At 40.1% G+C, this 13,607-nt stretch overlaps 1 protein-coding gene across 5 annotated transcripts in view; it reads left to right on the top strand.

Moving 5' to 3' along the window:
• The first annotated feature begins 4,276 nt into the window (after positions 1 to 4,276).
• The window catches only part of ATP7A (ATPase copper transporting alpha), a 145,294-nt gene continuing 135,963 nt past the window's right edge, over positions 4,277 to 13,607 (top strand). For all 5 annotated transcript variants that reach the window (XM_031660425.1, XM_031660421.1, XM_031660423.1 and 2 more), the window contains exon 1: positions 4,277 to 4,456. The gene's annotated coding sequence lies outside the window, so the exon portion shown is untranslated. The remainder of the gene's footprint in view (positions 4,457 to 13,607) is intronic.

Below are 13,607 nucleotides of genomic sequence, written 5' to 3'. Positions count from 1 at the left end.
GTTCCCAGTTATCTACTATCAGTCACCTGTTGACTTGCTATAATTATTAACAATGTTTGGATTTGTGGATTATTATTTTAGTACATAACATTGGATTTTATGTATGTTACCTGAAGAAAAACAGTATCTGCAGCACATATTTCTTTGTTTTTCTTTTTTGAAATGGAGTCTCACTCTGTTGCCCAGGCTTGAGTGCACTGGCACGATCTCGACTCACTGCAACCTTTGCCTCCCGGACTCAAGCAATTCTCCTGCCTCAGCCTCCCTAGTAGCTGGGATTACAGGCGCCTGCCACCATGCCTGGCTAATTGTTTGTGTTTTTAGTAGAGACGAGGTTTCACCATGTTGGCCGGGATGGTCTTGAACTCCTGACCTCAGGCAATCCGCCCACCTCAGCCTCCCAAAGTGCTAGGCTTACAGGTGTGAGCCACCGTGCCCAGCTTACATATCATTACTTTCTTGGCTAAGAGCTGTAATCTGTGGTGTTTTTTTTGTTTGTTTGTTTGTTTTGTTTTGTAGTAGTAGTTTTCTTGATAGTGATCAAGTCAGCAGAAAGTAGAATTTCAGTCAAGTAACCTGTGTATATTAGCTAAATTATTTTTTGCTTATTACTTAGAGTGCTGGAAGTATGCTGTCATGGGATATGTCCTAGTTTCTCATCAAATGGGCCAAAGTCAGTGATTTTATTTGAAGAGGAAAAATTGAAAGTCATTATAAATTAAGTTGCGAGTTTAGTAACCATATTGTATCACTATTTGATAAATTTGAATGCTTTATGGTATTTCATATTTAGAATGTTCAAAATAGTACTGAAGTATTCAGATACATATAACCCTGAGAGATATTGAAGTAAAATAAACATGCATTTAAGGAAGTGTCAACCTTCAATTATATACCTTTTTGTCACTGAATTAACACTATTTCTTAAGACGTGGAGGCAGTTTCAGTATGGTTTGTACTAAGCTAAGTGATAGTTGTCATCTATATGACAATTTAGAATGTTTTCTGTGTCCATTTGCGACCAAAATTATATGTTGCTTTGTGTGATAAAACCTGGTGGTGGTAGTATCTTTGAACACACTTTTTGAACTTAGTTTTGTAGTATCTTGTCCTGATGAGCAATTCTAAAACTATTATGACCACTACTAGAAATGAAGCTGTGTGTGTGTGTGTGTGTGTCATCACAATATATACTGACCTTGGAGCTTTCCTAGTGCTCTCAGAGCCAAGAAAATATCCTTTCACACAAATTTTCTCAATGTACCTGTAACATCACTTTGAGTTTTAGTTACACCTAGAGTTGGAAAGTCATCAAATTAGTCTTCTGTCCTCAAGTATCTGTATGTCTGAAGAATTTAGGTAAGTTACTTACCTTTAAAGCATTGCCAATCCTTTATTTGGATGGCTATGAAATATTTTAACATGAGTGTGAATGTCATAAATCCCATTCTTTTTTTTGAGACAGAGTCTTGCTCTGTCGCCCAGGCTGGAGTGCAGTGGTGTGATCTTGGCTCACTGCAACCTCCGTCTCCTGGGTTCAAGGGTCTCCTCGGTTCAAGGAATTCTCCTGCCTCAGCCTCCCAAGTAGCTGGGATTACAGGTGCCCACCACCACACCTGGTTAATTTTTGTGTTTTTAGTAGAGACAGGGTTTTGTCATGTTGACCAGCTGGTCTCAAACTCCTGACCTCAGGCGATCCACCTGCCTCAGCCTCCCAAAGTGCTGGGATTACAGTCATGAGCCACGGCGCCCAATCTCATAAATCCCATTCTTAATTTCACTCTAGGACAGAATTATTTTAGCACCTGTGTTCTGTTATTTTAGATTCATTTAACTTACCTAGAAATAGGTACTGTGGTAGTTGTAGAGGTACAGATGTTGAGTTCCCATCCTGGCTTAACATCATTGGGGTTATTAATACACTTCATAAGCATTTTAGGGATACCTGCTATCTGATACCCCAGCAAACCTGATTATTTCTTGAAGACATTCCCTTCTATGCTTGTGCATTGGTAAGGAGGATTAGGGATGATGCATTTAAATACAGAGTTTTAGTCTGGGCCTGGTGGCTCATATCTGTAATCCCAGCACTTTGGGTGGCTGAGGTGGGAGGATCATTTGAGGCTAGGCGTTCGAGACCACGAAGGGAGACTCCCATCTCCACACACACGAAAACAAAAATTAGCCAGGTGTGGTAGTGTGTGCCCATAGTTCCAACTACTTGGGAGGCTGAGGTGCAAGGATCGCTTTAGTCCCAGAGTTTAAGGTTACAAGGACCTATGATCACATTTCTGCACTCCAGCCTGGGTGACAGCAAGACTCTCAAAACCAAACAAACAACAACAACGAAATATATACATAGCTCTCTAGGTTTTTATGTTAGAATGCCTAAGAATGTACATGGTTGGCAGAGGATCTTGCAGCTCATAGTGATAAACTTTAATATTTACATAAAAATACTAGATAGCTAGTAGATTCAATATTCTGCTTCTGATAAAGCTATATTTTTGGTTTTGCCTTTTAGTGAATTTCTTTTGGATGCTTAACACAATGTTAATATAGTTACAAACCAACTTGCTAATATTTGGAAACCCACTTAAAAGCTATCTTAATTTCCTATGATGTGATTTTTAAGATTTTAAATTTGGGGCTGAGTTTGTATGGTAATTAAGGCTGCACACATTGACAACTACAAAATAATGCCTGGGAAGATGAGTCCTGAGGCTAATTTTATATTTATGTGGATGAGTGTAGAGGGGGAGAATAGCCGGGCGCGGTGGCTCACGCCTGTAATCCCAGCACTTTGGGAGGCCGAGGCGGGCGGATCACTAGGTCAGCAGATCGAGACCATCCTGGCTAACATGGTGAAACCCTGTTTCTACTAAAAATACAAAAAATTAGCCGGGCGTGGCGGCGGACGCCTGTAGTCCCAGCTACTCGGGAGGCTGAGGCAGGAGAATGGTGTGAACCTGGGAGGCGGAGCTTGCAGTGAGCAGAGATCGTGCCATTGCATTCCAGCCTGGGCGACAGAGTGAGACTCCGTCTCAAGGAAAAAAAAGAAAAAAAAAAAAAGAGGGGGAGAATAATTCTGAAATACTTAATCACAGACCTAAAATATAGATCTATGGGTAATTTTAAATGTTGCCTGTCAAGGCTTAATAGGGACTTGACAACAGGTAGGATGGAAATTATTTCAACACTGAAATATGCTTACTTTGTGCCGGATGCTGTTCTAAGTCTTTTACATATATTTACTTGATATTTGTATTTTGTGTACTATTTTGATTTCTGCAACATTATTAGACTTCATACTCTTCTGTGGGAACTGGGTTCAAATGGTTCCAGATGAAAATACAAATAGCCCTGTGATTAGTTTTGTTCTACATCTTATGACAGGTACTTCATGAAAGGAAATATGAAAAGGCCACATCTTGCTTTGAAATAAGTGAGATGGAGCCTCTCCCTCTTTTTACTGTTAATGTTCATAGTTTCAAAAATCCTAGAATTTTGCTGCTTTTTAAAATGTCAAGTTGGAAAACAAATAAAATAATACCCTTTTCTCAAATGTTTTCTGTACCATTTATTGCATTGTTTACATTTTATGCATCTCATCTCTTTATGAACTCATGGTAATAGAGACTATTGCATCACTGGAATCTTCTAGGTGTTTAAAATGAGGGACGAGTGAATGAATAAATGGGAGAGTGGTTCAGAGCTTGGAATGGCACTATGAAGATGGTTAAGTGACGTCCTACCCCCTCAACACACATATAAAAATTATGAATTTATAAACGTTTTCCTCTTGGTGTCATTTTTCAATGGAGGAAAGAGGGCAAATTCATAGTTCTGGTATTTACATCTGGAATTAGGCTACACAGTCTACAGGAAGCAAGTTAACACAGTCTAACAGATGCACGTGAATTTCATGCTGGGCAAAGATGAACTATGTGGAAGATGACTTATAAGGAACTTTTATGTTACATCTTGGCCTGAGGTTAGGAAACTAAAGATGACAAAGGCACTGTTTTAGTATGGGTTTTCTGGTTTTGTTTTTGTCGTGGGGACGGGGTGGGGTAGCGGACTTGTACCCTAACAAAGACCCACCCGAGGCTGCGTGTCTGCCCGGGGGCAGCAGGGGGCGGGAGAAGCTTGGCTCTAGACCACGCGTTCCTTGTCACGTGACCTGTCGCTCTCTTTCCCGTGGCGGCCCTGCTTCCGGCAGGGGCATCACCCGGAAGTGGGGGTAGTCAAGGGAGGGAGGGATAAAGGCGGCTGGCCGCGGCGGCTGGGGGTGGGAAAAGAGAAGCAGAGGGAGGAGTTGCTGCTGCCGCCGCCGCAGCCACGGCTACTGTGACTTCTCCGATTGTGTGAGCTTTGTTGGAGCCTGCGTACGTGGATTTATCGCTGCCACGGTCTGCGTAGCTCCAGCGGTTTAACCATAGGATAGAGAAACCAGGTAAGTCCTACACTGGCTTCCCATCGTCCTTTCTCCTGCAGGGAGTCTTGTGTGCTGTCAGTTTGTACTACGAGTGTGGCGAGAAGGTCATGTTAGTCTGGGGCAGTCTCGAAAGTCTCACTTATTCACAATTCAGATATTACTACACTTATGTTTTACCTCCCCTAACAGGGGATAGAGGAGGGGAAATTAAATCCTGACCTGTGTCACTTTCTTGTACCCTCTTGGAGAGAGTGTCTTGATCATCTATGGCCTACGTTACCCAATTAATTGAGGGTACAAGAAAGTTTGTGTTTGGCATTGGAAGTCACATGGACTGGGGTCTTTGCTTAGTGACACCTCTTTATACTTTGGAAGCTAAGTTTACTAAAATGACCATAATTGATGAAATAATAATTGAAAAATAGATATTCGGCTTCTTGTCTTGCTCTGGGAGCGTAAGGTATACTGAGAGAACACTCTTGTTTCCACTTAGTTTTGTTCATTGTGCCCCCTTTCCAGTAAAGTTACTCTCCATTGTCCACCCCTGTGGCATCTTATCTTTGACACTTTTCTTCGTTGTAGACGTTGAGATTATCTGAAGCACAAACTCTTACTGGTTCACAATTCAGCGTTTTTCCAGGATCTGATCTTTATTTTAATCCGAGACTCTTCATCTACAATAGTATGGCTTTGTACTGAGAATATGTGTAGAACATTGAATTAGATGATACTGAGGTTATTAATTTTTTTTTTTTTTTTGCCGGGGGCGGGGGAAGGGGCGATGCACGAGAAATAAGAGTTCCTGGCCTCAAAAGCGTTTACATCCAATAGGCCGGGCGCAGTGGCCCACAGGCCTGTAATACCAACACTTTGGGAGGGTGGATCACTTGAGGTCAGGAGTTCGAGACCAGCCTGGCCATCATGGCGAAACCCTGTCTCTACTAAAAATACAAAAATTAGCTGGGCGTGGTGGCGGGCGCCTGTAATCCCAGCTACTCGGGAGACTGAGGCAGGAGGATCGCTTGAACCTGGAAGGCGGATGTTGCGGTGAGCCGAGATCTCTCCACTGCACTCCAGCCTGGGCTACCAGAGCGAAACTCTGTCTCCAAAAAAGAAGGAAAAAAAAAAAAAAAGAGTTTACATACAATTGAGTCCTAATTGAGTCAGTTGAAATCAGCTATGAAGACAACGGTTTCTAGCAGCCCCACTGACTGAATTACTACGTTGCTTATTGCATCCTTTTTAATGGTTATTTTTGAACTGGCATTTTATTATATTTAACATTTTCTTGTGTCTAAGGTCATGACATGAGAGAGTTTTTTTGTACTTGAGGGTCTCAATGTAGTAGGAAAGATATACGATTACCTAAACATTTAAAAAATCTCACGAACATTCTATAGTAGAAACAGGAAGTGTTATGAGAGTGCAGGGAAGGGAGCATGTGAACTGGGCTTTGAAAAATAGATAGGATTTGGCTTTGCAGGAATGGAGGAAAAGGAAGACATCTATCTGGACTGTTAGATAGAAGAAATAATGTGAGCAAAGCCGTGGGGGTCTGGAATGTTGCCCCACATCCAGTAACACACTGTATGTCAATGTCCCTACTTCTAACAGCCACATCTTCCAAGATGTCACTGATTAAAATTAGAAAAAAATATAGAATACAAAACTAGTCAGCTCACAGACATATCCAACTGCCCTTCAGCCAACAAAAAAAGCTTATATAGAGAAAAAATACACGGACATGACAAAAACAATGTTAATGTATGAGGCTTAATTCTGATGTAAACTCAAATCTAAAAGAGAAAAATGTAAAACTTGCTAGCTATACTTTAATTCTGATTGAGTGTTGTGCCTTAAATATAATTTGGAATCATTTTTTAAATTGTTGGGAATGAATAACATTTTCTGAAGTGAGCAGCTGTTCCAGGTTTTCCCCAAGGAGTCTCTGCTTTTCCTTTTTTCCTCTAAATTGATTTCTCTCTATTGGTCTTCTTAACTTGATAGGAACATTTCTTTTCGATCATAGCCTTAGAAAGATCGATTCCTGCCCTCAAGATAAGGTTAAACACTAATCCCTCCGAAGGATAGGTTAACATCTCTGTTCTCTAAAGCAGAAGATTGATTTTCTTTGAAAAATGCATGCAGAAGCAGTAAAATTTGCTTACAAAACAACAGAGAGAGAAAAAAAAGAGTGCAAAAATAACCCCAGCTAACACTCTACAACCTTCACTTCTGTGAGGGTGCTAAAGGAAATACATTTTTAAAAAATAAATTCCTGTTATAACTCCTTTTATCTATATATATTTAAAAGCTCTTGGCAAACTTTATTAATCAAGACTTTGGACATCTTGATGAGTGAAAATAATCTTCATTTGCCAGTTGGGAAAGTAAATTGCAAGGAGAGATTTTTGTGTGAACTCATACAAGCACTAGCATAGATGAGAATAGTATTTGGGAGTTTTGTCTCAAAATTCCTTCTATTCATCTTTGTTAAAGGGCAGTTCAGGTTTTACAGTGTTTTGTTTTTTAGACAACAATATTTCTTAGGATATAACTCAACATGGGGCCGGGGCAAGAGTGTTGGGGGACTGGGGGACAGACGAGTGATAGGCAATGGCTAGGCAGAGTATTTTAGTTCAGTCTACCATCCCAGCAATCATGTTTTTCCCTCTTAAATCTCAGTCTTCAGGTTGATTTAATGTGACATTACTTGCTTAACTTGCTGAGATAGTTTGGCAAGAAAAATATCAAAATTCCTTTAGAATGTGTTTCATTAAAGTAAAAGGGTCCTGTGTTTCTGGTTTCCTAAAATGTTCTTACTTTTTGCAGCACTGTTTGCAAATTGAAGTGATTTCCTAATCTTTGTGTTCCCAAATGTATAAGATATTGGTAGACTACATCAGTTTTCACAGATACCTCTTTCCTTGAAGGAAGTGAGGGTAAAATACCCCATTTTGAGCCAGTTATGTGTACTTTGTACCATATTTTTTGTCCGCATTTAGAATTATACAGCTATGTCACAAGGATGAAAAAAGAGTTTTGCTTATTTTTACTATTAAACTCTAGTGTAAAAGTCCAGTTTTTCAGACCTATGATCAGGAGTGCATTTTTAACAATTTACCAGTTGAAATAAATGGGTTATTTCACATTGTAGGGATATTGTTTTAGATTGAGCATTAACCTTATTTTATTTTATTTTTATTTTAAAAGATGTTATTGTTATTATTTATCTATGTATTTATTTATTTTTAGAGACAGGGCCTCGCTCTGTGGCCCAGGCTAGGGTGCAGTGGTACAATCATATCTCACTGCAGCCTTAATCTCCCGGGCTCAAATGATCCTCTGGCCTCTCAAGTAGCTGGAACCACAGGTGCGTGCCACCATGCCTAGCTACTTAATTAATTAATTATTATTATTATTTTTAAGAGATGGGGTCTTGCTCTGTCACCTAGGCTAGAGTACAGCGGCGCCCTCATAGCTCACTGCAGCCTCGATCTCCCAGGCTCAAGCGATCCTCCTACCTCAGCCTCCTGAGTAGCTGGGACTACAGGTGTGTGCCACCACTCCCAGCTAATTTTTAAATTTTGTGTAGAGACAGCATCATGCTGTGTTGTCCAGGCTGGTCTCAAACTCCTGGCCTCAAGCAATCCTCTTGCCTCAGCCTCCCAAAGTGTTGAGATTACAGGTGTGAGCCACAGAGCTTAGTTGAGATTACAGGTGTGAGCCAGACCCTTAGTTGACCTTGTTTGTAAAAAGGTAAGGTGTTTTCTCCATCTGACTTCAGACCAGCCTGAGAACAGAGCAGAACCTCCTACAGACACCCATTGCCCTGCTGCTGTACACTTCAACAGCTTGCACAAGGGAACTCACTTGGAGAAATTGTGTAGTTTTAAAATGTATTTTGTATAAAATAACTTGCTCTGCTATAAACCACCATTAAAAACCAGTGTTTTGATTTGGCACTTAAATATTTTTGGAGTGAAAATTATCACTAAAGTAACATATGACTCCAACAAAAAATATGGTTTTATTATGTTAAAGAGTACTGTATTGATTTGCCAAAGTTTTGTAACTTAATAAAGATATTAACTTCCTTGGATTTGTAGTTTGTGATTTAGTATGCTGTACTGTGGGCGGGTTATGTTAACTGAAAAAATAAAGTCATTACCTGGAAAAAAAAGTTAATGTGTTTTGTTTTGTGCCATTGTAATTGCTGCTGATCCTGCATGTGCAATTGATGTCTCAATAAAAGCAGATAGGGAGGGAAGAATATCTGAATTACTTCCCTTCCGTACTCCCACTTGAAAGTTTGCAGAGCGCTCACTGTATACTTCTTGGAATTGTGGAGAAAATGGTTTCTGCTTTGTTGAGTGTGCTACCTGAAGTGTGCTACCTGCCACTCAGGAGAGTAAAGCATTAAAAGAACTTCTATTAAGACCTGAGAAACTGTCAACAGAGATATAAGAACAGAGAGAAAAAAGTTAAAAGTGGGAAGCCCTCTAAAGAAAATTATCAGAACTATTTAGGATAAACTTGTAGCTGACCTACAGTGTCATGAGGATACTTAAGAGTTGATCCTTGAGCTAACAAAAACTTAAGGAGAGCTTAGTTGTTAAAGAATTCCAAGTGTAATATCCTTTGTTGTGGTAGGCATAAAAGAAGATATCTAACTTTTTTGATGATGATAAAATTGTTTGCTCTAAGACTTCTTATTAATTATAAATTTATTAAGTTAATATGTTTTAATTATTAATATAAATTATTAAATATATGTATTAATGATTAATAGATTGTATTATTAAAACAATATTATATTAAATTATTTGCATACAGCCAGTTTCTTTTTTCTGTTTTTTGAGACAGGGTCTTGCTCTGTTGCCCAGCCTGGAGTTCTACAGTGGCATGATCTCAGCTCACTGCAACCTCTGCCTCCTGGGCTCAGGTGATCCTCCTACGTTAGCTCTTGAGTAGCTGGGACTATGGCACGGGCCACCATGCTCTGCTAATTTTTTTTTTTTATTTTTAGTAGAGACTGTGTTTCACCATGTTACTTAGTCTGGTCTTGAATTCCTGAACTCAAGCAATCTGCCTGCCTCACCCTCCCAAAGTACTGAGATTACAGGAGTGAGCCACTGCTCCCAGCCTACTTTCTTTAAAAAATTTTACACCATTGGCCTGAAGGAAAAGCCAGCTTCATTTTGACCAATAAATGCTTTCTTCTATTTTGCTGTTAATTCTAAATGTTACTTTTTACTTCAGATTTTATCCACAATATCTTGTTATTAATTTCTAATCACACCTGTAAGTGCATTTTTATGTTCTTAGTAATCAGATTGGTGTCATATATCTTCACGTATTGTTCATCTAAAGCAAAGTGTTTATTTTGCACATCTGTTTCTGCCTAGGTGATAATAGGATTAATTTTGATCACAAAAATCTTTAAAACCTTCAGATAGTTTTAAAGCCTTAAGTTCTTTGAGTGATGATGGGAAAAAGGATATATATATATATGTATGTATATTTAAGACAGAGTCTTGCTCTGTTGCCCAAGCTGGAGTGCAATGGCACGATCTCGGCTCACTGCAACCTCCGCCTCCCAGGTTCAAGTGATTCTCCCTGCCTCAGCCTCCTGAGTAGCTGGGATTACAGGCACCTGCCACCACACCCGGCTAATTTTTGTGTTTTTAGTAGAGATGGGGTTTTGCCATGTTGGCCAGGCTGGTCTCGAATTCCTGACCTTAGGTGATCTGCCCACCTCTGCCTCCCAAAGTGCTGGGATTACAGGCATGAACCACCATGCCTGGCTGAAGGATAATTTATTTAGTACAGTACATTATTTGACCTTGAGTGCCAAGGTATGATTAGAATTGCTTAAGAGTTTGTCCACTGTGTTTATTGCAAAAATAACCCACAGATTCCTCTTTCTTTAGGGCAAGTAATAAGTCATGGGATCTTGACTCTTACTATTTTTTTTGGATGCAAATAAGTGAAGGTGACCAGAATTGTTCCTCTGTCTGGTGTGGAAAATAGATCTGGTACTTTATTGTTTGCATTTTGCTAAGAGTACACATACTCTTTCATAGGGCCAAATTTTATTCCCAGACCTAGCAAGTGGTTAAACTGGGATTTAAATCCAGTCAGTTTTGGCTTCAGAACCTGTGCTCTTACCTAACATAAAGGAACTGTGTTTTTAAAAGTACATAGACATTTGAGCAAAGTAGGCATATTCGAATTAAGTTCCTTGTTTGTCTTAAAATGGGAAATACTCATTTATCGTTTAATGTGCGAATGAGCAAATTGATTTTGTGATTAAATGATTAAGATATTGGTAGCTCATAATTTCCTTGGTAATTTAAAACTAATCTCAAAAGTAGGGAACCATAATTTTGTTTTTAGCTAATTATGTTATTTAAAGATATGCTGGGCCAGGCACTGTGGCTCACGCCTGTAATCCCAGTACTTTGAGAGGCCGAGGTGGGTGGATCACTTGAAGTCAGCAGTTCAAGACAAGCCTGGGCAACATGGTGAAACCTCATCTCTCCTACAAATACAAAAATTAACCAGACGTAGTGGTGTGTACCTGTAATCCTAGCTACTCGGGAAGCTGAGGCAGGAGGATCGATAAAGCCCAGGAGGCGGAGGTTGTAAGGTTGTAGTGAGCCGAGATTGCACCATTGCACTCTAGCCTGGGTGATGGGGAGTAAAACCATGTCTTAAAAAAAAAAATACTAAAACACCTAATGTTTATTTTTGTTTATTCCTTTATTTTCGAGATGGAGTCTGGCTCTGTCACCTAGGCTGGAGTGCAGTGGTGCCATCTCGGCTCACTGCAACCTCCGCCTCCTGGGTTCTAGCGATTCTCTTGTCTCAGTCTCCCAAGTATCGGGGACTACATGTGTACACCACCATGCCTGGTTAGTTTTTGTACTTTTGGTAGAGAAGGGGTTTTGCCATGTTGGTCAGGCTGGTATCAAACACCTGACTGACCTCAAGTGATCCACCCGCCTCGGCCTCCCAAAGTGCTGGGATTATAGGCTTGAGCTACCGCTCCCGGCCCTGCCATCACGCCCAGCCCAATACTTAATTTCTAAGTTACACCATAGAAAATTGGCTTGCGCGGTGGCTCATGCCTGTAATCCCAGCACTTTGGGAGGCCTAGGTGGGTAGATTGCTTGAACTCAGGAGTTCTAGACCAACCTGGGCAACAAGGTGAAACCCCATCTCTACAAAAATTGCAAAAAATAGCCAGGCGTGGTGGCGTGCGCCTGTAGTCCCGGCTACTGGGGAGGCTAAAGTAGGGGGATTGCTTGAGCCTGGGAGGTTGAGGCTGCAGTGAGCTGAGATCATGCCACTGCACTCCAGCCTGGGTGACAGAGTGAGACCCTGTCTCAAAAAAAAAAAAAAAGAGAGAGAGAGAAAGAAAATGGAAAACTCAGATTGAGAGGGTCCCCCGGTAGCCTATAGTACACCTACATATGCTAACATGGCATCTTAAAGCTCATTATGACAGCTGGCAGATCAAATCACTGTGATGTGCTCATCCTGTTTCCCTATCAAGGAAACTCATAACAATCTACTTCTGTAATTAGTGAGCCACAGACTCTAGGCCATCGAGATTTTCCACATTCCCTAATTGTCAGATGCTGAACCATACTTGTACTGAATAAGTTGTGATACAGTGTAAGCAAGGGAAAAGGCCTTATGTATGTCTAACCTACTCTGCAAATAGCTGCATTCTTACAGAGTTGTATGTAAATTGAAGTTTTACAAAGCATGTCAGCACTTCGATTAGTACATTTTTATTGTGTGCTTATTGCATATTCAGTGTTTGCTGTGAGCTATACAAATAAGTATAAGGCATATGTTCCAGTGTCTAGCAAGAGAAAGAAGTTTAATACCAAGCAGAGAGAAATTAGGTACTACTAAACTATGAAACTGATTCCAGGGTATTCGGAATTTAAAAAGAAAGTAGCTAGGAGTATTTGACATGATTTTTCATGAACGAGGTGGGACTTCATTTCTTACTCAACAGTGATTTATTGAGTATCCACCATGTTCAATGGTGGTATGATAGTGAACATAGCACATATGGTCCTGCTTTTGTGGAGTTTACAGTCTAGTGAAGTAATAGAACTTAAATATGTGCAAGAAAACATTCTAGGTGAGGGGACCAGTTCTAAACAAAGTCATAGAAATAAATGATAAGAGCATGGACTGCATGGCAGTCAGTGAAGGGACTTGCCTGATTGTAGTAGAGATTTTATGTTGGGGAGGAGCATTGCAAGTGACAGATGCAGACCATCTTTTGAATGCTTTGAAGAACTACTTAAGTCTGTCTAAAAGTCCTTTGGATACACTGTTCCGGAGAGAGTTTGGGGGCTTTGGGGTCATACTGCCTTGGTTTGATCTCATCTCCACTCTAATTTGTTTAAGTTTAGAATTTTATAGTAAGTTTTCTCAGTGACCCAACTCTACAGGCAATAAAATGATATTTACAGAGTGGCTGGGGTCAGTAACCCTTGTATCAGTTAAGCAATGTACACGTGAAGTGCCAGTAGGAAGTCCAAGGAAAGATTGGGAGAAATAAAAGGAGGTTAGTCAAGGAAAGAAAAATACATTCTGTGATGGTTGGTAGAATGTCATCAGAAATGTCTTCAAGCAAAACAGTACGTTTGCCTGTCTTTGTTTCTAGTTGCGTTTAACGGTACTGTGTTTTCCTTGTCTAAATATGAAGAAGAGAAACTAAACTGCAGCTATTTGACTTGGGCATCTGAGAGCTACCAATAGTTGGCTTAGGTTATGTTCTACATTTGAAGCATCTGGTCAATTTTAGATTGTCTTCTATACTTGAAGCATCTGGCTAGACCAGTTGTGTCCCAGTTTTGTATTTTACCTAAACTCAACTTGGTCAGAAGCTTATGTAGTAAGTATTGTTTGTAACCTGTGTTAGTACTCTCTTAACATGGCTTAAGGCGTGAATGGATTGCCAAATGAATACCTGTTATGACCTGTATTTTTTCTTGTTACCTTTGGATTTAATGTAAGTATAATAATGCTCCAAGAACATTTGACAGTATTGTTCAGGCACTGTTTTTTTTTTTGAGAGAGGATCTGGCTTTATTGCCTAGGCTGGAGTGCAGTGGCACGATCACAGCTCACTGCAGCC

This window comes from Papio anubis, chromosome X (genome assembly GCF_008728515.1).
Source record: "Papio anubis isolate 15944 chromosome X, Panubis1.0, whole genome shotgun sequence".
Taxonomy (NCBI): domain Eukaryota; kingdom Metazoa; phylum Chordata; class Mammalia; order Primates; family Cercopithecidae; genus Papio; species Papio anubis.
Note: the sequence above shows the minus strand (reverse complement) of the source record. Positions and strands in the feature narration are given on the sequence as shown.